The sequence below is a fragment of the Periplaneta americana genome, chromosome 13 (assembly GCF_040183065.1).
Source record: "Periplaneta americana isolate PAMFEO1 chromosome 13, P.americana_PAMFEO1_priV1, whole genome shotgun sequence".
Classification (NCBI taxonomy): domain Eukaryota; kingdom Metazoa; phylum Arthropoda; class Insecta; order Blattodea; family Blattidae; genus Periplaneta; species Periplaneta americana.
Window position 1 is genome coordinate 39,298,483 of NC_091129.1, and position 26,226 is coordinate 39,324,708.

Sequence of the window (26,226 nt, forward strand, 5' to 3'; positions counted from 1 at the left end):
CATCCAGTTTTCTTTTGCTTTATCAGTTTCTCTTCTTATTCGTTGTTAAGCTTCCTGTAGTTTCTTCTATCTTCTTTTGTGTAGATGTTTTTCCATTTCTCCCTTTCCTCCATCTTCTTCCACATTTTCCCTGTGACCCAAGATTTCTTAATTCTCACACTTTCTGCGTATCCTATAGTTTCTTCTGCTGTTGTCTATATGCAGCTTTTAGATGAGTCCAGTACTCATTACTATTCTCAGGTGTGGATTCTAATGTAGTAGTTTTCTCTTGAAAATCTGCTTCAAATTTTCTTCTGTCCTCTTCGTTCTCCGGTGTTGCATGTTGAATTTCTTCGTCACTTGTCTTCCTCTTACCTTCTTCAAACGAATATCTACTTCGCCTATTAGCAGGACATGATCGAGTTAATATCCGCGCCTGGTAAAGTCTTCGCATTTTTAAGCAAATTTGGAATATTTCCTGTATCAATATATAGTCTGTTTGATATCTGCTTTCGTCCCTTGAGCATGTCCCTGTGTAATTTCTTCATTTACGTTATTGGATTAATGTATTTCCAACAGTCGTTGCATTTCTTTTACAGAATTTCACCAGATATTCTCCTTTATCATTTCTTTTTCCCAATCCATATTTTCGAACAGTTCTTCCATCTTGTCCCCCTCCTATTACTGCGTTCCAGTCGCCCATTAGGATTACGCATGCTCCCTTCTCCTTCTCAACTATCCCTTCTATCTTGTCATAGCGTTCTTCCACTTCCTCGTCTGGTAATCCACTACGTGGCATGTAAACTTTAACTAGCAGTAAATCCATTTCTTCCCTTGTAGTCTCACCATTATCATCCGGTCATCTACATAACGCAATGATATCAGTTTATTTTTTACACGAGGTCCCAGTAATACACCAACACCATGACTTCCTTTGCACTCACCGTTTGAATAAAACAACCTAAATTCATCACTCACCAACTCACCACTATTTTCCCACCTCACTTCTGGTATTCCCATCACATCTACTTTGTTTCTTCTCATTTCTTCCTTCAAGTTTTCCAACTTAACTGCTTGCACAAGAGTCCTTACATTCCATGTTCCAACCCTTTCTATCTCTGTTGGGTTATTGTCCTTCCACAGCATCCCCCTCTAATGGGGAGAGTTGAAGTCCGGAAAGACTCATCATGCAATGTTTGCAGTATTTCTTGGGAAAGATAAATGCGGTAGCTTCCCGTTGCTTTCCGCACACCACTCTCTCTTTCGCATCTTAAAAGAACCCAGGGGCCCCAGCGTGAAGGTGAGGAGAGTGAATTTGACTAATTAGGCCCTCCGGACTTCACCGAAATTCGCCTCAAGGGTTAAATATCAGTTATATCAGAGTTTTTGACCCGATCAGAGACCGGGAATGCCAATTAGCCTTTGCCCCATAACCACATTGTAGCCCTTATTTACACTACGCCGACTTCTGTTGCGCAGAACAATGTATACTGGAGAGTACCGCATTCTTTTGATCCGGCAAATGACGACGCGGCGGCCATATTTACCCTTCCGGAGACTTAGTATAATGCAAGACGTGCGTAGGAACACAGGTTTCTAGTGTGCTATTCCATTCTTATTTTGAAGAATGCCGTGTTGTTGTGCGGTCAATGTGTAATCAATTGGCGTTATACAAAATTAGCATTTGGTCAGAAACAAGAGGAGGAATATACGTCTATGATTAATTTTCTCAACGACATAATATTTTCACTGCGGGCTAAAGCAAGGAGATGCACATCACCTTTACTTTTTAACTTCGCTCTACAATATTCCATTAGGAAAGTCCAGGATAACAGAGAGGGTTTGTAATTAAACGGGTTATATCAGCTGCTTGTCTATGCGGATGACGTGAATATGTTAGGAGAAAATCCACAAGCTATTAGGAAAAACGCGGGAATTTTACTGAAAGCAAGTAAAGCAATAGGTTTGGAAGTAAATCCCGAAAAGATAAAGTATATGATTGTCTCGTGACCAGAATATTATACGAAATGGAAATATAAAAATTGGAAATTTATCCTTTGAAGAGGTGGAAAAATTCATATATCTTGCAGCATCAGTAACAAATATAAATGACACTCGAGAGGAAATTAAACACAGAATAAATATGGGAAATGCCTGTTATTATTCGGCTGAGAAGATTTTGTCATCTAGTCTACAATAAAAAATCTGAAAGTTAGAATTTATAACAGTTATATTACCGGTTGTTCTGTATGGTTGTGAAACTTGGACTCTCACTTTAGAGAGATTAAAGGTATTTGAGAATAAGGTAATTAGGAAAATATTTGGGGCTAAGAGGGATGAAATTACAGGAGAATAGAGAAAGTTACACAACACAGAACTGCACGCATTGTATTCTTCACCTGACATAATTAGGAACATTAAATTAGATGTTTGAGATGGGCAGGGCATGTAGCACGTATGGGCGAATCCAGAAATGCATACAGAGTGTTAGTTGGGAAGCCGGAGGGAAAAAGACCTTTGGGAAGGCCGAGACGTAGATGGGAAGGTAATATTAAAATGAATTTGAGGGAGGTGGAATATGATGATAGAAAATGGATTAATCTTGCTCAGGATAGGGACCTATGGCGCGCTTATGTGAGGGCGGCAGTGAACCTCCGGGTTCCTTAAAAGCCAGTAAGTAAGTAATGACATAATTTTTGTAATTGAAAACATAAAGATGGACAAAAGCGGACGTTGGAAACCATTCCAAACTGGTATAATATTGGTAACAAAAACAGTTCTTGATTTTCAAGAAAGATGTCTCAATGAAGCGAACTTCAAATATCTTATGGTAGATAGATGCACGCAGGATACGTTAGAAAATTTATTTTCTACTGTGCGTTCCATAAATCCAATCCCGGACGTAACAGAATTCAAAACTGCATTACGATTTCTCAGTTGTTCTCAAAAAACGAAGCATGGAAATTACCCATTTTGCGATTCTGAACAATTAGTTGAGTTTCTAGGTACAGATGTAAGTAAACCCGAAACAGAAAGGTCTAGTGAAGATGAATGTGAGCAAAAGGAAATTGAGGCTAGATTGTAATTTAACTGAAGATAGAAATATTGACTCGAGTGAACAACAAGCTCCTTACTGTTTGTTGGGATCAAAATAAAACAAACTAAGTTACGTAGTAAGCTATTTGTGAAAACTGTTTTCCATCTCTAATAACTGATAACAGGGATTAATCTATAAATTTTATTAGCACATTAGTGACTCTCAAGTCGTACAAGGAAATGTCACTTGTATACCCTTGTAAATTCGTGTTTGGTATAATTCTAAATGCAGGAAAATGTGAAACGTTGGTAGAAAAAGAGTTGACACTAAAGGATTTTAAGTCTTTATTCATTAACACTTCATTCATTAACACTTCATTCATTAACACTTCAACTCTTACGTTCCAAACTTGTTATAATATTTTTGAAAAAGTCTTATCATTGTATTTTAGGACTAGAAGATATTTATTGTTAAGAAAGTTGTCTGTTATAGCAAATGCACTACAACAATCTGTTAACGTGGCAGTCGAAGTGTTGGTATGAGAATTGCAGTAGAAAATTGCTGATGTTATTCCTATTGAAATAACATATTAAATAATAAAGTGCTATCTCTAATGAGTCATTTCACTAATGACAATAACGTTTATTAATCCTTGTCTCCGGTATTCAATAAACCACAACAACATGTATGAAATCGCCTTTAGTTACCTTTCTTCCAGCATTGCTGCTTACGCTTCTGTGCCGAGCAAAGAGTAAATATGGCCGCGGCTTATATGCGTGCCGGTTGACGTCACTGCTATAATTATAACGAGATTAGCTCACTTTAATTGATTTTGGCATGCCGAGCACTTTTTCCAGGTGATTGGAGTGACATCTTCTCCCCCTATAGCCTATACAAGTGTACAGGCTAATTATAATATCAAGATTGTCTTTATCAGGATTTTTCTCCCTTGAACATGGTGGAGATTTGAAATTATTAATATAATTCCAGTCAGATATGCACCACTTCAGTGATGGGTTACCATTTTGGCCAATGAAATTGGACAGAATGATATCGAATGTATTAGCATTCAATAATTATCGTAAATATCGGTCGATTATACTAACCATGGCAGTAGAGCTCAGTGCAGGCCTACTCTATAAAGATTAATGAAATCAGTGGATTGTTAGAGTTAGTCCAGTAGAGACAGTGTCATTGTTGAAAATAGCTAGATTATTTTCTTTGTTTTTATTACGATTGGTTTTAAATCAGTAACTGCTACTGATCTACAGATATATTATGATTTCTGCATAATTATTACCGATTTTTTTTTCTTTTTACAGAAGATCCTTGAAACGCAGCTTCTAGCTGCTGTCATCGACGCGATCGTAAGTAACTCCTTAATTTACAATATATAAATCTTTAATAGTTGTATCACTGTATTTCCATATGCAAATTATTAATTGAAAAAAAAAATAGAAAATAGATTTAGCTTCAGAACAGAGATGCTGATATCAGTTTTTAATTGTACCGGGTGTCGTAGGGCAAATCGGAAGTCTTGAAGTAGTGAATGTTGAATATTTATAATATTGATACTACAGTCTTTGTTTCAGACGGAAAAAGCATTACTGTAAAATATGTTCAAATTTATTGGCTTCCTCATGAGCCTTACAGTTGTGGATACGAGAATGGAAAGTTGCTAAACATTGTCGTTCGCTTAAAGCCTTGGTTTTTCTGAACCGACGCATGCGACGTGCGAGATGCGAAGCCCGCCTCGCACAAATCCGGACTACATGAGGGACAGTGAGTGGTTTCTATGGCTGCGATCTGCACAGGTTGGCAGAGAGGCCTCGCGGCGTCGTCTCGGACCGAATTGCGCGGCCGGATTTGTGCGAGGCTTCAGCAAATGGCTTTGGATCTAGAGGGAAGAAACAATGGTGGCTGGTAAAGAAAAGTTGTAAATTCACGGCTTTTCACTCCTTAAATTTAAAGGAATTCACAACTTTTTGATGATTGGTTGTATCTCCCTATTCAAGTGAGAAAAAGAGGAGGTGAGAAGGGTAGCCTACTCGTCGGAGTCGTTACAAATACCTGTTCTACTTGACCAATCAACATTAGATTGCAAAGAGCGGAATATAAAATACGTAAGATATGAAAAACGAACCTGAGGGTTCACAAGAACGGATATCTGAAGAAAATACTAACGTATCTAGAAAACAATTGAAATTGGATAGCCTTGGTAGAGTATAAAAAGACAGTCTACTGATGGCAAATACTGTGCATGTAGCAGTAAACCCGTATTAATTCACTGACAGTGTTCTTCCCAACGGCAGATCTTTCACTGCAAAACCTAACATTATTCAATCTTCCATATTTTCTGCCTTCCTCTTATTCTCCACATAGGTTTCAAATATCTTATATTGTGTATCATCTGGTAATTACTTCTGCTCCGAACTTCTTTTCCCGTTCACAATTTCTTCCAGTGCATCTTTCAGTAGGTAACTTCTTCTCAGCCTGACCCAACCAATCTGTTATCTGTTTACAGCAGGGATGTTAAATCGCCTGTATTGTGTGCTCATACTACAAGCATTACAAATCCAACAAGATTCACTTTTCAGCAAGATAAAGTGCAATCATCGCTCTTAAGGAAATGTTTTGCAGGTTCTTGAGAGCACGCAGTGCAGGCGCTTTGAAATCCCTGGTTTACAGCTTTTTAAATGAGTCCAGTACTCATTATAATTTTTAGGTGTGGATTCTAATTTAGTGGCTTTCTCTTGAAAACTTGCTTCAAATTTTCTTCTTTCTCTTCGTTCTCCAGTTTATCTATATCCAATTTCGTCACAAGAAAAATATTAGAATTAAATACATATAGCGTTGACAAATAGTCTGATGAAGATATCACTGTCTTCTCCACTAACAATGCAGGATAATTTTGGCTTATTCTTTCAAAAGTGGCAAGACGGCGAATTCCATTGGACATAACAAGCGCTCAGCAACTGATTCACGCGAACTCGCAGCATGAGAAACCACAAGCTTCTCAGCGTCATTGCGAAAATGGTACGCAGCGCCGGGGTTGGTTTTTCTGAACCGACGCACGCGAGGTGCGAGGCCCGCCTCGCACAAATCTGGACTACACTAGAGATAGTGAGTGGTTTCTACAGCTGCGAGATGCGCGGTCTGCGCAGCGTCGCAGAGAAGTCTCGCTGCGTCGCCTCGTACAGATTCGTCCGGCCTAATTTGTGCGAGGCGCGCACTGTAAGGCTTTAGCAAATAGCTTTGCAGCTAGAGGGAAGAAACAATGGTGGGTTGTATAGGAGAGACGTAGAGAGGATTATGTTTACATTGCTTAATTGTAAATGAATTCACAACGTTTCGGAGAATGGTTTTATCTTCGTCATAGGTGAAAAAAGGAGAGTGAGAAGTTGAAGATCAATATGAGAGTTCACATAAACAGATAAATGAAGAAAATAATGAAGTTTATAGGGAAATAAAATTATTCATCGCTAAATTTAAAATGTTGAACACTGGCAGCTGTTAACGAAAAAGTAATTAAAGAAAGGAAGTTGGAATTAAGCCATTTTTTAACAATATTAGCACCTATATTAGCATTTCTATATGCTTCTTGCCAAGAAAAACCACTGAAAATAACTACTGTATCATCCGCATATGAATATATAGATCTATTAAATTTTTCTAAATTTATATTTAGCAGATCGTTAACATATATTAGAAATAAAATGTGTCCCAAAATTGTTCCTTGCGGTACACCTATATCAATATATTTGTATTCACTAAATTGATCTTCAATTTCGGTCATTTGCCTTCTGTTACTAAAATATGATTGAAATAATTTAAAAACTATACCTCTAACTCCAATAGTATGTAGTTTGTCCAAAAGTAAATAATGTTTGATAGTGTCAAAAGCTTTCCGTAGATCCAAGAAAATACCCAATACCAAATATGTTCACCCTGTTCATATTATGCTTCGGGTCTCTGCACATACATCTTTTATCATATTTTTTTTACCCTTATAGTCACTTACTTACTTACTTTCTTACTGGCTTTTAAGGAACCCGGAGGTTCATTGCCGCCCTCACATTAGCCCGCCATTGGTCCCTATCTTCAGCAAGATTAATCCAGTCTCTATCATCATATCCCACCTCCCTCAAATCCATTTTAATATTATCCTCCCATCTACGTCTCGGCCTTCCCAAAGGTCTTTTTCCCTCCGGCCTCCCAACTAACACTCTATATGCATTTCTGGATTCGCCCATACGTGCTACATGCCCTGCCCATCTCAAACGTCTGGATTTAATGTTCCTAATTATGTCAGGTGAAGAATACAATGCGTGTACTTCTGTGTTGTGTAACTTTCTCCATTCTCCTGTAACTTCATCCCTCTTAGCCCCAAATATTTTCCTAAGCACCTTATTCTCAAACACCCTTAACCTATGTTCCTCTCTCAAAGTGAGAGTCCAAGTTTCACAACCATACAGAACAACCGGTAATATAACTGTTTTATAAATTCTAACTTTCAGATTTTTTGACAGTAGACTGGATGATAAAAGCGTCTCAACCGAATAATAACACGCATTTCCCATATTTATTCTGTGTTTAATTTCCTCCCGAATATAATTTATATTTGTTACTGTTGCTCCAAGATATTTGAACTTGTCCACCTCTTCAAAAGTTAAATTTCCAATTTTTGTATTTCCATTTCGTACAATATTCTGGTCACGAGACATAATCATATACTTTGTCTTTTCGGGATTTACTTCCAAACCTATCTCTTTACTTGCTTCCAGTAAAATTCCCGTGTTTTCCCTAATTGTTTGTGGATTTTCTCCTAACGTATTCACGTCATCCGCATAGACAAGTAGCTGATGTAGCCCGTTCAATTCCAAACCCTCTCTGTTATCCTGGACTTTCCTAATGGCATACTCTAGAGCAAAGTTAAAAAGTAAAGGTGATACTGCATCTCCTTGCTTTAGCCCGCAGTGAATTGGAAACGCATCTGACAGAAACTGACCTATACGATCTCTGCTGTAAGTTTCACTGAGACACATTTTAATTAATCGAACTAGTTTCTTGGGAATACCAAATTCAATAAGAATATCATATAAAACTTCTCTCTTTATCGAGTCATATGCCTTTTTGAAATCGATTAATAACTGATGCACTGTACCCTTATACTCCCATTTTTTCTCCATTATCTGTCGAATACAAAATATCTGGTCAATAGTTGATCTATTACGCCTAAAACCACACTGATGATCCCCAATAATTTCATCTACATATGGAGTTAATCTTCTTAAAAGAATATTGGACAAAATTTTGTACGACGGTAACAAAAGTGATATTCCTCGAAAGTTACTACAGTTAGTCTTGTCCCCCTTCTTAAAGATAGGTACGATTATGGACTCCTTCCATTGTTCTGGTACAATCTCCTTACCAAACAAAATAAATATAATGTCACTTCGCTGAAAGTAACTTAGACACCAATTATATACGTAGCTTTATTTTTATTTTTGATGTTCTTTTTACTGCAGTTGTATTCATCTTCATATTGTATCTTACTTTGTCTATCATTCATTGATGTCTAAGTCATTTTTATAGTGAAGTAGAACGATATTTATACTTCAGTTCGCTCATCCGATTTTTCACTACAAACTTGTCAAATCAACATGAAAAGAGGGCCGGAATTGTTTCCGAGCAGAGTTTTCTCGGTGGTTATCAGCACAAGACATAACAACCTCTACTGAATCCGTGAATTTATAGTACACTGACAATGAAGAAAGGAGAAGAGCGTTCATTTTATGCAGTAATAGTTAACATCATTCTGCATAAGGTACGGCGTACACTTAGGATAGCTTTAATACTTTCATGACTTGTAAAGTTCGAGCACACTGTTCCCTCTATCAGGGCCAGACAAACAACATTAAACTCATTGTTCGAAGAATTCATTCGTAGTTTTCTGTCCAAGGGCAGATCTTCCACTGCAAACCCAGCATTCTCCAATCTTTCCTATTTTCTGCCTTCCTCTTTGTCTCCGCATACGATCCATATATCAAATCTTCTTCTGCCCCGAATAATTATCCAGTTCACTATTTTTTCCAGTGCATCCTTCAGTACGCAGTTTCTTCTCAACTAGTAACACAACCAATTCCTTTTTCTCATCCTGAACAGTTCTTTCAAAACATTTTCATCCTTCTCCATTTACACATTTCAAATACTTCTAGTCGCTTCTCTTCACTTCGTCGTAATGTTCATGTTTCTGCCCCGTACGATGCAACACTCCATACAAAGCACTTCACTACACTTTATAACAGATGTCTTTGGAGCAGACCATAACTAGGATCTCGATGCATCTCATGTTATCGCTGCGCTCCCATTGGTGGCGAGTCATTACTTAGCTAGAGCGTTGTAGACACTAGTGCGTGCATATCCTGGTTACGAGGCGTATTCAGAGACGCAGTTCTATTGCGTCTAGCGGTGTATGAGCAGACGACAACTAGTGACTGATGCAAGAAGGTATGTTCAAAGACATTACTTTAATTTTCACTTTTCGTTGTATGAACGTAGTCGGTCACTTAATTCATGCACAGACATTCAGTATCGTGTGAACCGCGCTCTGTTGCATTGGTTATATCTGCTCCAAAGACATCTGGTGTAGAGTGTGTCTCTTCCTTGGTTCTTTTTCCAGAGATTCGCACAAGATGCTCCTTTTTCTATTAAAAGCTTCCTTTGCCATTGCTATCCTCCTTTTGACTTCCTGGTAGCAGTTCCTGTTACTGTTTATGGTACATCCCAAGTATTTGAAGCTGTTCACTTGCTCTAATTCTTCATTTAGAATTCGTACTCTTACCTTCTTTATTTTTCTTCCGATAACAATAGGATTCGTCTTTGCATTTATCTTCATCCCATACTGCTCATTTAGCTCCAGTAGCATATCCTTTAGGGGAGAGTCGGGTAGTATCGGACAGCGGGTAATATCGGACAGCGAGTTTCTTTCATCTACCACACGATGATAGTACCTGATTGACATGGTTACGTTTCTGTGATGTCGCATAGAGAAACGTAACCATGTCATTCAGGTACTACCATATGGTGGCAGATGAAAGAAACGCACTGTCCGATATTACCCGATGTTCGATACTACCCGACTCTCCCCTAATATCGTTTCCTCTTTTGCTACTAACGACATATCAGCTGCAAATCTTATGCACTTCCTCGTAATTATTACACCTGCCATGTTCTGAAAGGACAGTTTTCCACTAAATTTTCCAAATAAATGTTTAAGAGTTTAGGTGATAACGGGAATTCTTGACGTACGCCTCTCTATTTCACTTCCTTCTGACATTTCTTTTCCTATTGTTTGGAGAAATGAGATCAAAATAATTTTCATAATTTTGCTTTAAGGGCGAAAATTCTGCGTCAAGAAGAGGACATTTTTATTGGCAGAAGTGTTTAGAGTTAAGAATATTAAGAAAGAAGAGCTGCTGAATATTACTAAATATCTCGGTAATGTTAAGGAAAATCATGTCAGTTATTTCGCAATAGAAGCGACTGTATATTTTTTTCTATCTTCGCCATTCATGCTGTCAAGGCTCATTCTTTTCGATCGAGAACAACTTCTAGGTCGAGAATATTTTCCGTTTCATTTCACACTTTGTCAAAGTTTTCCCTTAAATACTGTAATGGCATTAGAAATCGGCCAGTTTGTAATTGTAGAATCTAATATTGACCTGTTTAGTTTGAAGAATACTGATGAGCATTGCTAAGTGAGGAAAAGCTTTCCAGCAGGAAATTGAAATCGAAATCATTTCGAAGACTAAGAGGACCATGAGCAGAGCAAATAGTATCTTGATGTCGCAGGAATATAATTAACAAGACATTTAATTCCATCTTTCCATCAATGAACAGATTGGACAGCACGACTCTGATACTGTCAACCAGGGGCGGCTTTAGGGGTACTGCCATGGCACTGCATAAACGAAATATAATTAAATCTGATTTTTAATTGTACATACAGAGCGCTATAAGATCAGAAATATTATTAAAATATGGATGTATCATTGAATGATTCCAGCAGAACTATCGAGTCGCGCTGCTGAATGGCTGTACATATCTTTGTCATTCGAGCATGCGCAGAAGTGTTTTGGAATCCATTCTATACTCTATAACAATAATACTGGAAAGCTTGCCTGTTTCAAAGACGTAGTTATATATCTAGACACACAATTGGCGCTGATGCCGTGTACAAATTTGAAATCTCTCGCGCAGGTTCGCGCGACGCCATGTCTTGGGAGTAGAAGCACTTTGTCAAACGTCAACACATGGAGATTCACGTGTTCATTTGTGTTGTTTACTTTCAATAGAGTGTTGATTTGTGTTGTCTACTTTTAATAGTGCATTAAAGTTAAAGTTAACAGCAAGTTTAGTCTTTAGCATTGATGGAGTGCATTAATAGTCATTTCTAATAATAAAATTAGTGTATTTTAAAAATGCGTAATATCTTCGAAGCGTGAATGTGTTCCTACAACTTAGAGATGCACGTTCCTAACGTGTAGATGTTATTAATTGAATTTAATTGGGTGACTAGTGCCATTCTTTATGGTGAATTCGTGCGCAACGTTTAATTGTACGTATACGTACAAGGAAGGATCTGGAAGCACTTTATCAACACATGGAGATTCACGTATTCATTTGTGTTTACTTTTAATAGTGTGTTAATTTGTGTTATTTTTTTATAGTGCATTAAAGTTAAAGTTAATAGGAAGTTCAGTTTTTTAGTCAGTGACGGAGTACATTAATAGTCGTTTCTAACAATTAGTGTATTTTAAAAATGCGTAATATCTTCGAAGTGTGAATGTGTTCCTACAAGTTACAGATACACGTTGCTAACGTGTAGGTTTGTTATTGTTTAATAAGTTCTACGCCTAAGTAGTAAATTTGAGTGTGCCGTTCACTATTGTGAATTCGTGTGCAGCGTTTAATTGTACATACACGTACAAGAAAGGATCTAGAATTTCTCTGCACAAGTAAGTACAGTAATATAATTACCGTACAATTTATTTCTTGCTTGCTTAGCCTAGTTGGACATGTACCGAGATAATAGCTACAGACGAAGACGAATATCTAACTCAAAAAAGCGTTGTTCTGAATATTAGGTTTTCAAAATACCGCTAATAAACTTATTTAAACTTATAACTTAGTGCTACTAATTACTAATTCAAAATTTGTTTGACAGAGTAATTAATGCCTGTAAAGTATATTTTATAGTCCTACTACTGCTATGATAATAAGCTAATGAATGGTACTTACGCCAATATTTTCAAAATAAAACAATAGGCTTACATATTTTTTACAGGTATGGAAGCAGAGATATTAATATTTTTAAACGTGTTAAATTGACCATAATGACCATATATACATAAAGATCAGATATCACCATACACCTAAAAGTTCTAACATGAATTTACATAAATTTGTAAGAAATTTAAGGAAGTCCATCTTATTAATTAAGAATCAATAGGTAAGCTCTTATTCTGTACACTAGGCCTAAAATTCATATAGCCTATTAGTGTTCAAGTACCTATATTTGACGGAGTAATTCCTGCATGTAAAGTTTATTTTATATTACTATGATAATAAGCTAAAGAATGGTATTTATATCTTAAAACTAGAACATTAGTGTACATGTTTTTATTTGACAGATGTATTATACTATACAATATGAAAGCAGCTCAAATTGTTCGTTTCTCCTCTACATCAAAGGAAACATATGTACATAGTAGGATATATATTGTTTTATGTAATGTACAATACATAGCTGGCAGTGTTTTACGAATAACAGGTAATAGACTACTAATACATAACTTTATTTTCACCTGAACTGGCTTACAATATGCATTTGTATTTTTTATTCGCTCTAAAATGATGTCAAATAACTACAACGTCATACTAACGGTAACTTGAATTATGTCCACAACGTAGTCGCTTTAAATCTCAACAGGATTTTGTTTCATTTAGTTACTCCGATTGGTTTATAAAATATAAAAACGTATTATTTTAAACCTTAAATATTGCATATGCGGATGTCTGCTAGCCGGCGCTCTCCCCAAACATGGCGGCGGGCGCAAGCTTCAATTTGTCCCGACTCTAAACTTCTGCGCAGCCTGGTCTGTAGGGGCTCGGCCTGTTTAGCATTGCAAGCGGCGGCGAAAAGTGACTTGTGCTGCTATCTAGCGGATTGGATTTTTTATACAATTCTTGCGGCGTGCCACGTCAGGACAAACGGAGAAGTGTTCATCTGATGTCAATAAAAAATGCAAATCAATAGTTTTATTTAGAGTCACAATGTTCACAACATTTTAAATTAATAAGAAGTTACACAGTTATTGGAATAGAAATGAAATGAAATGAAACAATTCTCGTATTTTCAAATGTAATTATGGTTTAGTTGTGCATGAATTTAGAAACTTTCATACATTGCGTATTTCGTCTCTTAGCTAATGGTTATCCATTTTATTATTGATGTAACAATTTATTTGCACACTGGAATATTTTTCAGTGAAGATACTGGCACAGTCGCTGCTTTAAGGATGAAGCCTGTATCTTGTATTTTATCTTTTACATCAAGCAGATGCGATTTTAAAATTTCTACAGGCATTGCATCTTTTGAAAAAAAAATAACTTATACGTAGTTTGCTTTAAAATTTTGCACATTCCTCGAATAATAAAATCTGAAATTTTTACGTCAGTTGAAGTTTGTTGATTATGCCTATCTATACCTAATTCAATGAATCCCTCAAGTGTCTGTTTCAGCATTGTAAGTTATAGTTTCCTTGAAATACATTTTATCATCAACAATAATAGTTACAACCTTTTCATTCAATGGTACAATATCGGATTTTATTTTTAATAATTAATTGTAGAATGGCGCGATTTATACCGGGCCTATACCAAATTCATGAAGTCAATTTTTGAGAGATCTAACTGTTGGTAAACATATTTTTCTTCTTAGAAATCTTTCGCCTTGAGGTGAACATTAATGGAATGTTGCAGCAAAACTTTTATCGCAACTAGAATATCGTTTTCCCATTTCCTTCTTTTTATGCACACTTGTGACTAATGAATTCATCATCTTGAACAATTTTAATTAACTCGACATTTGGACTTGCTGCGTTTAGAGCTGCCATTTCCGCTTGAGCCAGTTTTTCCCTTTTAGGATTTCTTGCTTCGTAAAAAAATGATCTTAATTTAGTGAATTAATGCCTTCAAAATATACGACTAGGCAAATTGTTTGTCCGGATAACTACCTGAATCACTTATTACGAAAAAAAAAAACATGAGTCCACTTTCTTCACAAAATCAACATTTCACATTTTTATGTTACGCATCCCAAGACACACTATTTGGATAAAATTGTAAAGACTTTTAATTTTTTATACGGAGAAACTATAAAGAAATTGTGTTTTATATGAACAATGTAAAGTAGGTTTATGCAGTTGAGTAACTGCTTCAGTTAACATAGAGACTTATGTCATTGCTAATGCCTATCTAATTGCACGATGGAGGAGTATGGTCTGTCGTTTCTGTCTAATATCAGAAATCCCGCAGCTTCCTCGATGCAAGCTCTAATATGTTTATTTGGGACCTTCGCGATTCTTTTATTGTGCTTTGATTTTGACTCATATTTTCGGAAGAAGGAGCTGTTAAATTCAGTGAAGGAATAACTATTATCTTCAGTCTGTTATTAAAAACAGAGTATTAAAAGTTAAGTCCTACGACCGATTTGAAACTTCGGTATACTTTTCCAATTTATTACACTCTATTTTTACTTATCCCTAATGTTTCGAATTATGGTTATTGAAATCCGATAATAAAAAGTGATCTGAATATATTTTGTGATTATTGTAGACATTAGGCTATATTATATCCCTCTAATTTTAAACGTTTCGTCTAGAACTGTTGACAGTGTTTTTAGTTAGTACTCGCATTTTGCTTATGACATTGTTTGTGTTTTGTTTTTTTAAAGAAGTTTATATAAGGACGCACATAGCGATAGTAGCTGACGCGCCCTATTAAACCTCATGGACTAACGTCTGTCTGCGTTTATTTACCTGTATGAGCATGGCACACCTGAAAGACAAAAGCAAATAACTGTAGTGCCGGTAGTAGAAGCAGTAGTAATAGTAAATAATAATAATAATAATAATAATAATAATAATAATAATAATCGTCATCGTCATCATCATCATCATCATCATCATCATCATCTTGTAACAGAAAAGTACTATTCTACTGGTGTTTCATGACTACTCCCAATCTCTATCTTTCGGAAATCTGAAGAAAGATCTAGCATATTTTGCTAGGTATAATTTTTACAAAACATAGAACAAACATTTCCACATTTAACTGACATTGTGTAGGCTACAACTATAATGGGAATAATCCTTAGGACATCATGTGTTTGTTGAACAACGCTCATATCACAGTAAAGTTCAACGCGCTATTCGTCACATCATCCTCGCTGCCTACAATCCCTGCGTGAACTTTCCGGTATTATTTGATGGAGCAAAGTGCAAGGGGAAAGGTCTTATCCGGGCCATTCAGTTGACAGCTCGATTCGAGATGGCAGATTTGCTGACTTTCTGCCGGCAAACACGTTTTGGGAAGAGTGCGGGGGGCGGCGTGTGGTGGTGGAAATGAATAAAATAAATACTGAATTACAAAACACACTTTCTTCATCAGATGAAGATAAACAGAAAGGAAATACATATGGAAAAACTAACTCTAGATTTGAACATAAATATGTAAATAAAAGGTGATAAAATGTTTATGCAAAAAACAAATGGATTTGTTGATGTGATATTAAAAATTCTTTCTTCTGTTTTCCTCGTGTTCTTTTTGGTTGTATCTGGCATTGGTCTAAGAAAGGTGTGATGGATTTAGTTCTCATCTGGTAGCAAGATCCCAATTTTAGCCAGAAAGTCATTGAACTCTTAAAAATTGGAGTAAAATATAATTCAAGTAAGCTATAGAACAGTTTAGAAAACTTCAGAGTACTGTGAATTTATTATATTAATTTATTACTATGTCTATTATTACTACTAGTATTATTATTATTACTACTACTATTATTATTATTACTATTATTACTATTATTATTACTATTATTATTATTATTATTATTATTATTATTATTGAAAATGTATAACTAGAACTCGATTGCTCACCCACATTGCTTTCAATCAGTTGCTGGTTTAACTTAGATTTATTCTTAAACCTCTCCTCATGCCGCGTTGTATTAATATGCTGCACAAAGTTATATTTTTTCTTTGCAGCAACACTCTTTTCACACACGGAGCAAAATAAGACACTGCCGTCCTCACTGAAAATATTACTCCCAAACGCATTTACACATTTGTGTAAGAATGCCGATTGAGAGGTTTTGTGGGTGGCATTCCGTAACTACAACAGCACCAATCACACACAGCTTATTGCACCAACGCGTATTGCACAACTTGCACACTGCAGCTTGGAACTCGGGGATTCACCATCCATGCACATGACATCATTCCGATAAGTGCGATAAGCAACTGACCTGCCTAGTAGCAGAAGCTTGGCGGGGAATCCCAAGGTTCCCTCCTAATTATAACTACGCAGTATTATTTCACAACATCCTGGGTCATACCCAGCATTGCTTTCTTACGCATTCGACTGAAGTTAATTTTTATTAGCCAATAAAAAAGGGAATCAGTGATAAATGACGGCTAGAAGTGAAATATGCTCTTTTAAAATGACAGTTTTGAGTAAAATGTGCTCTTTTAATTTAAAATCGTGAAATAAGTAAGCGAAAACGTTTTACTGCAGAATAAGCATTTAGGGCCTATAAGCACTAACAAACATAGTTAAAACTTCTTATCTAGGTGTGTCTTACAAAGTATAACCTTTCTGCTTACCTTTAACAGTGTAGAAAAGACTACGCATTTTGCTTAGAAATCCGGGCTTTACTTTGCTCAAGCCCCTGTGTTGCCTGCCACGGCTGCGGTGCCGTCGTAACTTTGGACAATTAACGCGGAATAAAAACATTACTGAATAAACTAGCACTGCAGGCATATCCTAACTGTGTCCCGGCCGGCGATGACCTTATTGTGATGAGAGGGTTGCCACTTATCTTCTGAACCAATAGAAACTTTCAAAATTCAAATCCAAAACGTAGTATCATTTTTTCAACAGTTTAAATAAACACATGCGTGCCGTGTTCATATGTGCAGCTTGTTTCCAGAAGGTGCCAAATCCAACTGGACAAAAAACTTTACTGAGCTACAATAATTATTGTAATATGTCAGTATTTGATTTAGAGTTTATCTGCACATCTTTCAAGTTTTTATAGGAAATTTTGAGCTATTTCACATTTTATTCCAAAGTTATAGGGTAATTAATTTTGCATTTGGTACGTTTTGATATAAAACTCGGAAAGGTTTATATACAGTGCACTTAATACTAAATAACTTACATTAATAGTATATTTAGTATTAATAACAAAAGTTATTTCACATATAAGACAATATTTAGAATTAACATCTTGTCTCAGCAGCAACAAAAGCACAACTTACCAAACGTCATAGTGAACGTCAATAACATTAATAAAGGTGCATTTGATGTCAATGTTATTTATTTTCATGATTCTAATAATTTTAGCCCTTGGAACTGTCTTTTACGCTTTTCCGTACAAGTATACTTAGTTCACAATCAATTTGCAGACATTTTACGCTTCCTTTATTTGTCAGTACATTCTGGCACATCGACATATTCATCTCAAATATCAAAATCCAGTTTTAAGAGTTTATCACAAAGAGATATAACGAAAAGCACAAAAATGTTATGTCATGCACAAAACAGCCATTACTGAAAATTTAAGAACATGGCCATTCTCAGTTTCTGCATTGGCTGGCTGCTTTCGTGATGTAACAGAAACAGCCACCTGATTTCTTGCTATGAAAGATGAAGCGGATATGATATTTAGACGACCTCTACACACGGGATTAGCCTACGTACTTTTGACAAAAATTCTTTCATCTTCAGATTCCGAAACCTAGTAGGTATGTGCTGTCACATGTAACTCATTCTTCGAAAATTATGGATTTGGTACCTTTTGGAAACAAGCTGCACAATTATCATCGCATACGGCGGTAATGGGTTAAGTTTCACTCGCAACCAAAATGATATATTATCTCAATAGAATAGTGAAATAAATAAATGGCAGAACTCACATCCGAAAATTGCAAGAAACCGTTCTTCAACATTTACATCTTTAGAGAAATGACGAAATATTGATGACACATTATATTTCATTGAATATCAGAAGTTTCGTCAAGAATCAATACAACAAAAACGTGAAATTAAGAGAAACTAAGATGTAACAGTTTATGTGAGGCGCTCTGTACAGAGCAAAGTCACTTGTATATTACATTACAAATCAAGGACATAATAGCCCCCTAGACCTACAGAACTTCCGAAAATGCATCATTGTAATTGGAAAAGTAATATTTACTTACTTACTTATGGCTTTTAAGGAACTCGGAGGTTCATTGCAGCCCTCACATAAGCCCACCATCGGTCCCTATCCTGAGCAAGATGGAAAAGCAATATTACTGTCGAAAATAGAGCATAAAGATGAAGTTTCACAAGAATAGGTTCTTCGATTTCTGCCTCGCACCAATCTTGTTACCTCTGATAAAACAAATCTAACAGTAAGCATATCGCGCATGTAATCATCGGACAAATTAACCATTAATCTTGGCGTAGTTAGCTTCATCAATGAAAAAATGGTTCAATTGCGGAGCAAACTTACAAACCTTCGGATTCTGTTCAGGCTGTAAAGAACTGTATAGAAGTACTTGTTATTTACATGTTTTTGAACAGTGTAGTATGTGGAAAATCAATTATTTCCAGCTGGACCTCTAGCGGCAAATTTTCTTGATTTACAGGATGAGGGAATAGAGAGGCTCTAATTTGGATAGCTTCAACTCCACTTATACTGTATACCAGATCTATGTCTTTGGAGCAGATATAACCGACGGAAGAAATGCAAGAGAGCGCGGTTCACACGATACTGAATGTGTGTGTATGAATTACGTGACCGACTACGTTCATATAACGAAAGTGAAAATTAAAGTAATGTCTTTGAACATACCTTCTTGCATCAGTCACTAGTTGTCGTCTGTTCATACACCGCTAGACGCAATAGAACTGTAGTAGTGGACGCTCGTGTCTCATAATCAGGATATGCACGCGCTAGTGTCTACAACGCTCTCAGCTAAGATGACTCGCCAACCAACGATAACATGACGTGTATCGAGACCCTTGTTATGGTCTGCTCCAAAGACATCTGATATAGAGTGTAGTATTTCTCATTACTGCTTTTGTTAATATTCCAACATTTTGCACATATTAACCGCATTATATCTCTTTTTTTTCTACTAAAGCAGACTTCTGTGTCTCCATGGTGAATGCTAAATGTACAGCCCTTCCTTACACTATCCAGGCCACTGACTCTTAATATGTAATAATTAAATTGATTAAGGTAAATTAATACAAAATAAGGAATAATAGAAATGTAACAATACATGACTGTAACCTACCTACTTGCTAACGTTACAACTGCACTATACCCTCACAAGTTAAGTATTTAGGCACTATTATTGGCCATTATTTAAAAGGGAACAAGCATGTCTTCTTCCTATGTAACAGATTGCGTAAAAAAGCCCATAAATTTTCCATTTTACGTTTTTATCAACATATTTATGTTCTGCATACCGTGTACTTAGCTCTGTTGCATAGCATGGTGTATTAGGTTGGGGACTAATGGCGAAATCAAAACTCCGCCGTTTAAATTTGCTCCAAAAAAAAAAAAAAACAAAGATCATAATTTGTCTCTATAAACCTTTTGATTACCCAACGAAATTAATTTTTCAGGAATTTGGTATATTTAATCCAGAACAAATTTATAACCAAACATTGCTAATTTACTTCCATAAAAATCACAATACCATACGAGACAAAACTACAGTTTGTTTCTAAACATCCCCTAATGACACACAAATGCTGGATTTTGCACCCAGAATATATATTACATTGATCAGAGCTAAGTACACTGAACACATAGATTTGCAAAAAAAAATAGATTAATTAATTGTTTTGTCTTTTCTTAAGCTAATTGACTTTAAAATTGTAATATAATACTCGTGTACTTTTGTATTTTCTGTATTTGTATATAATATTACATGATGTCTACTTTACTACATATTAATATTATTGTATTATTATATTCAATTTTGTATAACTTAACTGAACTGCGCCTGAGCACGAGATTCTGCGATGCCTGATGTAGTGGAAACCTTGTGTATTAAATAAATAAATTTTTAAATTTGAAATAAGAAGATGAATAAAAGTATAGCTAGTGAGATATTTGTCACTCATATATTTCCGCTACAATTATTACTGGTTTGTTTCTTTTTTCAGGCCCTGAATCTGGTGAAATCTTGCGAAGAGTGGGATTTCGTAAGTTATTCTTCAGATTTCATACTATAGATCATAGTGTATATTCCTTACAAGGAGTCCATAACACTTATATGAAGGGGTGAGACTGAGATAGTTCAAAGCCACTTACTTAATTACTTATGGCTTTCAAGGAACCCGCAGGTTCATTGCCGCCCCCACATAAGCCCGCCATCGGCGCCTATCCTGAGCAAGATTAATCCAGTCCATATCATCATATCCCACCTCCCTCAAATCCATTTTAACATTATCCTCCCATCTACGTTTCGACCTCCCCAAAGGTCTTCTTCCCTCCGGTCTGCCAACTAACACTAGACTATATATTATCGTCGTTGTTCCTGCAATAACTCCGATCTGACATATTTATCGATTTTCAGATTTTTTGTCCTATTAAATAACTTAAATTGTGATAAAGCAAATAATATAATTTCCTATATGTAATTACATTTATTTCTTTCGAAAATGTAAGAATTCATAATCTCCTACGTACGGCTGCCATAGAATGAATAAATATGTGTTTTTTCTTCCTACTTAAAATTTTATGTTTTGCACATAGGAGTTATTGCAGGAACAACAACGATATACATTTCTGGATTCGCCCATACGTGCTACATGCCCTAGCCATCTCTAACATCTGGGTTTAACATTTCTAATTATACCAGGTAAAGAATACAATGCGCGCAGTTCTGCATTATATAACTTTCTCCATTCACCTGTAACTTCATTCAGCTTGTTTCTTCTCCAGTATCTGTCGAATACAAAAAATCTAATCAGTAGGGCCAAAGCCACACTTTTAACAATTTTTTGTGCGAGTTGATTTATAGTTAACATTTTTTTCCATTTATAATTTATTTATTTAATATTGGACATATCAGGCAAAGCCCAATTATAGTGTTCAAAACTGACAAAGTAATTTATAAAATATAAACAAGGAAAATGAAACAAACATACTCTTCTTAAAAATTGAAACAAAATAGAAAAAAGAGAAAGAAAAAAAGAGAAGTTGAAAATAACGTGTGAAAGTAGCTTGAAAATATCTAGCAACAATATTTTGCAAAATATGGTTAACAAATAATTCTCTATCTAGAGAAATTCATATTGAAAATATCAACATTCGGACGGGGATGTAATTCTTACACATATGGGGAAGCTACTAATAAAATATTGTAAATATTACCTAATAATTGACGTAAATATACGCCGACGAAATTACGATTCCACACTTAATAGTATTGGACTGTGAACCTTTAATACGCTCTCCTGTAAATTTTGTCTGTGTGGCTTAGGGCTATATTATTCTCACCACTTCATATGACTGAATTTTCATATGAAAAGCAGCCATTGAAAAATATTTTTGAAAATAGTTACTTTTTAGAACAGATATGTTATCAGTTTCGGATTATATACCTTACTTTAAAGCTCTTCTTATGCTCCATCCATACAAAAATTGTTATGGGTCATTGTCTCCTTTTTACACACCTTCCTTAGTTCATAATCATTCATTGATACATTCTCTTCAAACATTTGTCATTTCAACAGAGCTATTTGATTTTTTAAATTAAGACTCGTGTGCTGGGAGAATTTATAAATGTCTCATTTTGTTCTCAAACATAAAAATAAAGACTAGAAGAAAGAATTTTTCTTATGCCTAACATTCAAACGCTCCATACAGAGTGCAAGGGGTATAAGCGCCGTCCTTTTCTCAGTCGTCGGGGGCGGTCTACAGGGTCAAAAATGTCCATACAACCCAGGGTCAAAACTTGATAGTTTTCCCAGAAAAATATATTTACTTTCTTACATTATTTGCGTTATACTGCTTGTGTTGTTAGTCAAATTACGAAAACAATTACATATCTAGCAAAGAGTTAATATCAGTTTAAATAAATACGCATGTGTTTTATTATGTTTTCGCGAAATAAACGACGCCGCGAGCTCTAAATGTGCACTTTGAAAGGTTCTCGCAATGCGACCAGATACGAGTAACCTCGCCCTTGTGACGGGCATCATGTAGAATCTGAGCGAGGACATTTATGCAGTTTTATCGGAAATTCGGAAACTTTACAGGGAAGGGCATGAAGGTCTGTGGCCCATTTCTCTTAGGACTCATCCCTTAGGAAAACCACGGAAATCCCTTAGGCAGGATGAGTTGTCTCAATTTCAGAGACTAGCCAATTGTCTCTTAGAATGACTTTATGAAGCTATGGGTGTAGACTAGCCAATTGGCTCTATGATGATTCCATGGATGGGCAAGAGGAGTACCAATGAGGAGTGATTACTTTTAGCCCAAGTTAGGACAAGATCATTTCAAAGCGGTTGCACTATCCAATGAGATTCATGGAGTTGAGACGTCACTACCAAAACCTGGAGTAACGCCGGCCTCCCTGTCCTCCTGTCTTAGAAGCCTAAATAACAGGAATTTATACTTCGGTCATCTGCACTAAGGCAAAGAGAAAAGGAACTCAATAAAATATGAATGGAACACAATTCAGAATTTTGATAAATCTTAGTTATCTATTAATAGCAAAATAACAAATAGCATTTTCATTGTCTCTAGCCATTGACAGTATCAAGATCTTCCAGAAAACGTCTCATTTCATCTTCAGATAGCAACTCAACTTGAACATCACTGTCAGTCTTAAGTTGTTTATAAAATTCCAACTGTTGCCCAGGCGTCTCCAAAGTGCAGAATCAGTAAGTGCAGGACGTCATTCCTCTTCGCACTCCAGTATTCATTCTTGAGGGCGCCGGCATCCATGTTTCAGGGGCAAACTTTTCTTGCTGCACTTATCTCCACATTGTAATGAAGTACTCCTTGAACCACAACCTTTTCTGTTGGTGTGGCACCACGTTTAAGAATAAATTGTTCCATAAGTTAAGAATCGAAAATGCCGTAGATTTGGTTTCTTTAGAATCTTTGCAACACTTGTGTTCCAGTCCAATGTTGAACAGTGTACCATACTGTAGTATTCCTTTGGCGTCTTCGGCTCTTCTTCTATCCTACCGATCGGGTGGCCGGCAGTGGGAAGGAAGTGTTCTGTTTCCTTTATATTGAGGAGCCTCCGAAACAAGCCATTTTATTAACATTCCGATCATCGTTGTGTTCTTGTTTTGGCCTCCACAACCATCGGCGAAGAGGCGCATTGCACAGTAGTCATGTGGTTCAGTATGGTTAAACTATGGTAAATTGCAGAAGCTATTTGTGAAGAGTCTTTATAGCTATGTCCCTCAGTCCGAAGATCTCGTCCCGTGGCTGCCTGTTAGTTGATGACCGCCCGCAAGCGCTCCTCAATCGTATAAATGCACCAGCCTTCAGTAATAGGCTGCTTGAGCCAGCAGTTTTGGTAGTGCAGGATTCTTTTGCCAATCAAATGTTAGTGTTAGAGCATTTTCTTCGCCACTTTTTACGCGTTTAAACATTAATTTCCCCTAATTTGTGACTGACAAATTCAAGTTGAAGATCAACATTATTCTTATCCATCTGCATTCTTTCCTCGTACTGGATACACTTAGAACAACAATCAGTGGTCGGAGTGTCGAAACTTAGGTTGCACTCCAACACGGAAATATCTCTAAAATATTCGTAATTAACTTTTAACTCGACTGAACAACTACTGTTATAAAGGTCATGAAAATTGTTTATAGTTAAAGTACTGTCTAGATAATGTTATTTGTTTCTACAGTAATGGGATTCCAAAGGCACAAGTGTTTCGATATATTTTTAATTGCGATTTTCTTTGCCTCATGCATGTGAGAGCGGTGGTCTCCACCACGTTTATCTTGAGCACATTCGCCAGTTGCAAAATGGTCACGGCATATCCTTAAAATAATTTTTTTCTCAAGGCCTGAAATACTCAAAAATATTTGTACATACACACACCTCAAGTGTGCTGACAAGACGCAAGAAACCCAACTTTGAGTGCACACAAACTCTGTGTGATTTGATCACAATTCAAGTCACACAATTTGTGTGCACTCAAAGTTGGGTTTCTGACGTCTTGTCAGCCCACTTGAGGTGTGTGGATGTAATGGGAAAAGTTGAGACGGTGTTGGGTGTAGTTCCTGGGTATGTCAGTTGGTACAGCGTTGGTCAGCTAAGCCAAAGATCCCGGGATCGATACCCGGCTCCGGAACAATTTTTCCTTTACAATTATTCAAGTATGCTTCAGAGGGAGCTATAGTCAGACCTGCGAACTTTAACTAATGCCATCACGTGTCATTGGCATTAAATATTTAGTCCAAACTTGCGTGGTTTGTTTTCGATCACCACGACAACTGTCTTTCTTTGGAGTTTCTGTTATAGTATACTTTAAAACAACGTTGTGTCATTGAAGTTTCATTTTAGTGTGGTCGATTGTTATGGGGCAAATTAACTGATGAAACTTTCGTAGGCCTATGGTTAACTCGGAGCAGTGGAAATCATTCCTCTTTAAGTGTTTACACATTAGAAACTTTGGTAGACATTTTGTACAATACCTTGTCTCTTTATTTACATTCTTCATCCATGTAGCAGTCTACCTTAATTTGTCCCTTAAGTGAAGATGTTACTGGACCAGATACTCGCCTAACCTCACTCTCAAAATTTGTAGACGGCTGCTGTCGGTCATCCATAGTCTTGATAAACGCTATGATGAATCAAAACATAATAATTAATACAATGATTAAACTGAGAACATATGAATAAAAATATAGTATGGCAGTGGCGGCTCGTAGTACGTAATGCTGCTTGTCGTCGTCGTCAGTATGTGCCGTGTTGTTGCTGCTGTGTGTGATGTTGAAGACAGTTTATGTGCCGGTACACTATTTACATTGTAAAAGAACACTTATGGCCGGTTTCACCAACCTTCGTTATCATTATAACGTCTCGTTAAATAATTTAATGACACGTTAGTCAGTTTTTGTGTTTCACCAAGTATCATTATTGCTAACGCATCTTTAAATTCATCGTTAATTTATTAGGACCTATTCGTCGCATTAAAACAGTGACGATTCGTTAAGAAGTCAACAACATGGCGGACGTAATTATTCGGTGATGAAGTTCTTTATTTAGAACTTAAACATAATGACGAAATTATATGTTGTAATAACACTCGGAATAATCATTTTGAAGATTTAAGTGATAAAGAATTCCACGAAAGCTACACATTAAGGAAATAAGTAGTAAGAATGATGCTAGAAGAAACTGAATATAGGTTAGAATACGACAGATAGGAATCACCCACTTAATGTCTCTTCAACAGATTCTTCTCGCTTTAAGATAACGTTGCGGGAAGTTTTGAAATAATAATTGATGATATGAACGGGGTATGAAAAGCTGTATTGTCTAGATATGTGAATAAAATATCAGACGTACATCAACAATACAATAGTCATTATTTCTATAGCTTGTAGCTAAATTTTCTGTTGTCACAGACAACATAGATTGTGTACATATCCCAATCGTATATTCTGGCAGTAATATAGCCAAAAGATTCTGCAATAGAAGATCCTGTTTTTCATTCAATATTCAAACAATTGCATAGGCCTATGTAAAGCTCCGCATAGAAAAATTGTGGCTAAACTAGCGCTGAGGTAGTTTCCTTCGTACTCATACGAATCTGTGACAGGTTACGTTTGATTAGTTTAGGTTTTTGTTATGCCTTGCATATACGATCAACTGCATTACC

At 36.2% G+C, this 26,226-nt stretch overlaps 1 long non-coding RNA gene across 1 annotated transcript in view; it reads left to right on the top strand.

Moving 5' to 3' along the window:
* The window catches only part of LOC138711552 (uncharacterized), a 92,832-nt gene extending 88,448 nt beyond the window's left edge, over positions 1-4,384 (top strand). Inside the window, exon 5 of the long non-coding RNA XR_011335376.1 lies at positions 4,339-4,384. This is a non-coding gene — a long non-coding RNA (uncharacterized lncRNA). The remainder of the gene's footprint in view (positions 1-4,338) is intronic.
* The last annotated feature ends 21,842 nt before the right edge of the window (positions 4,385-26,226 follow it).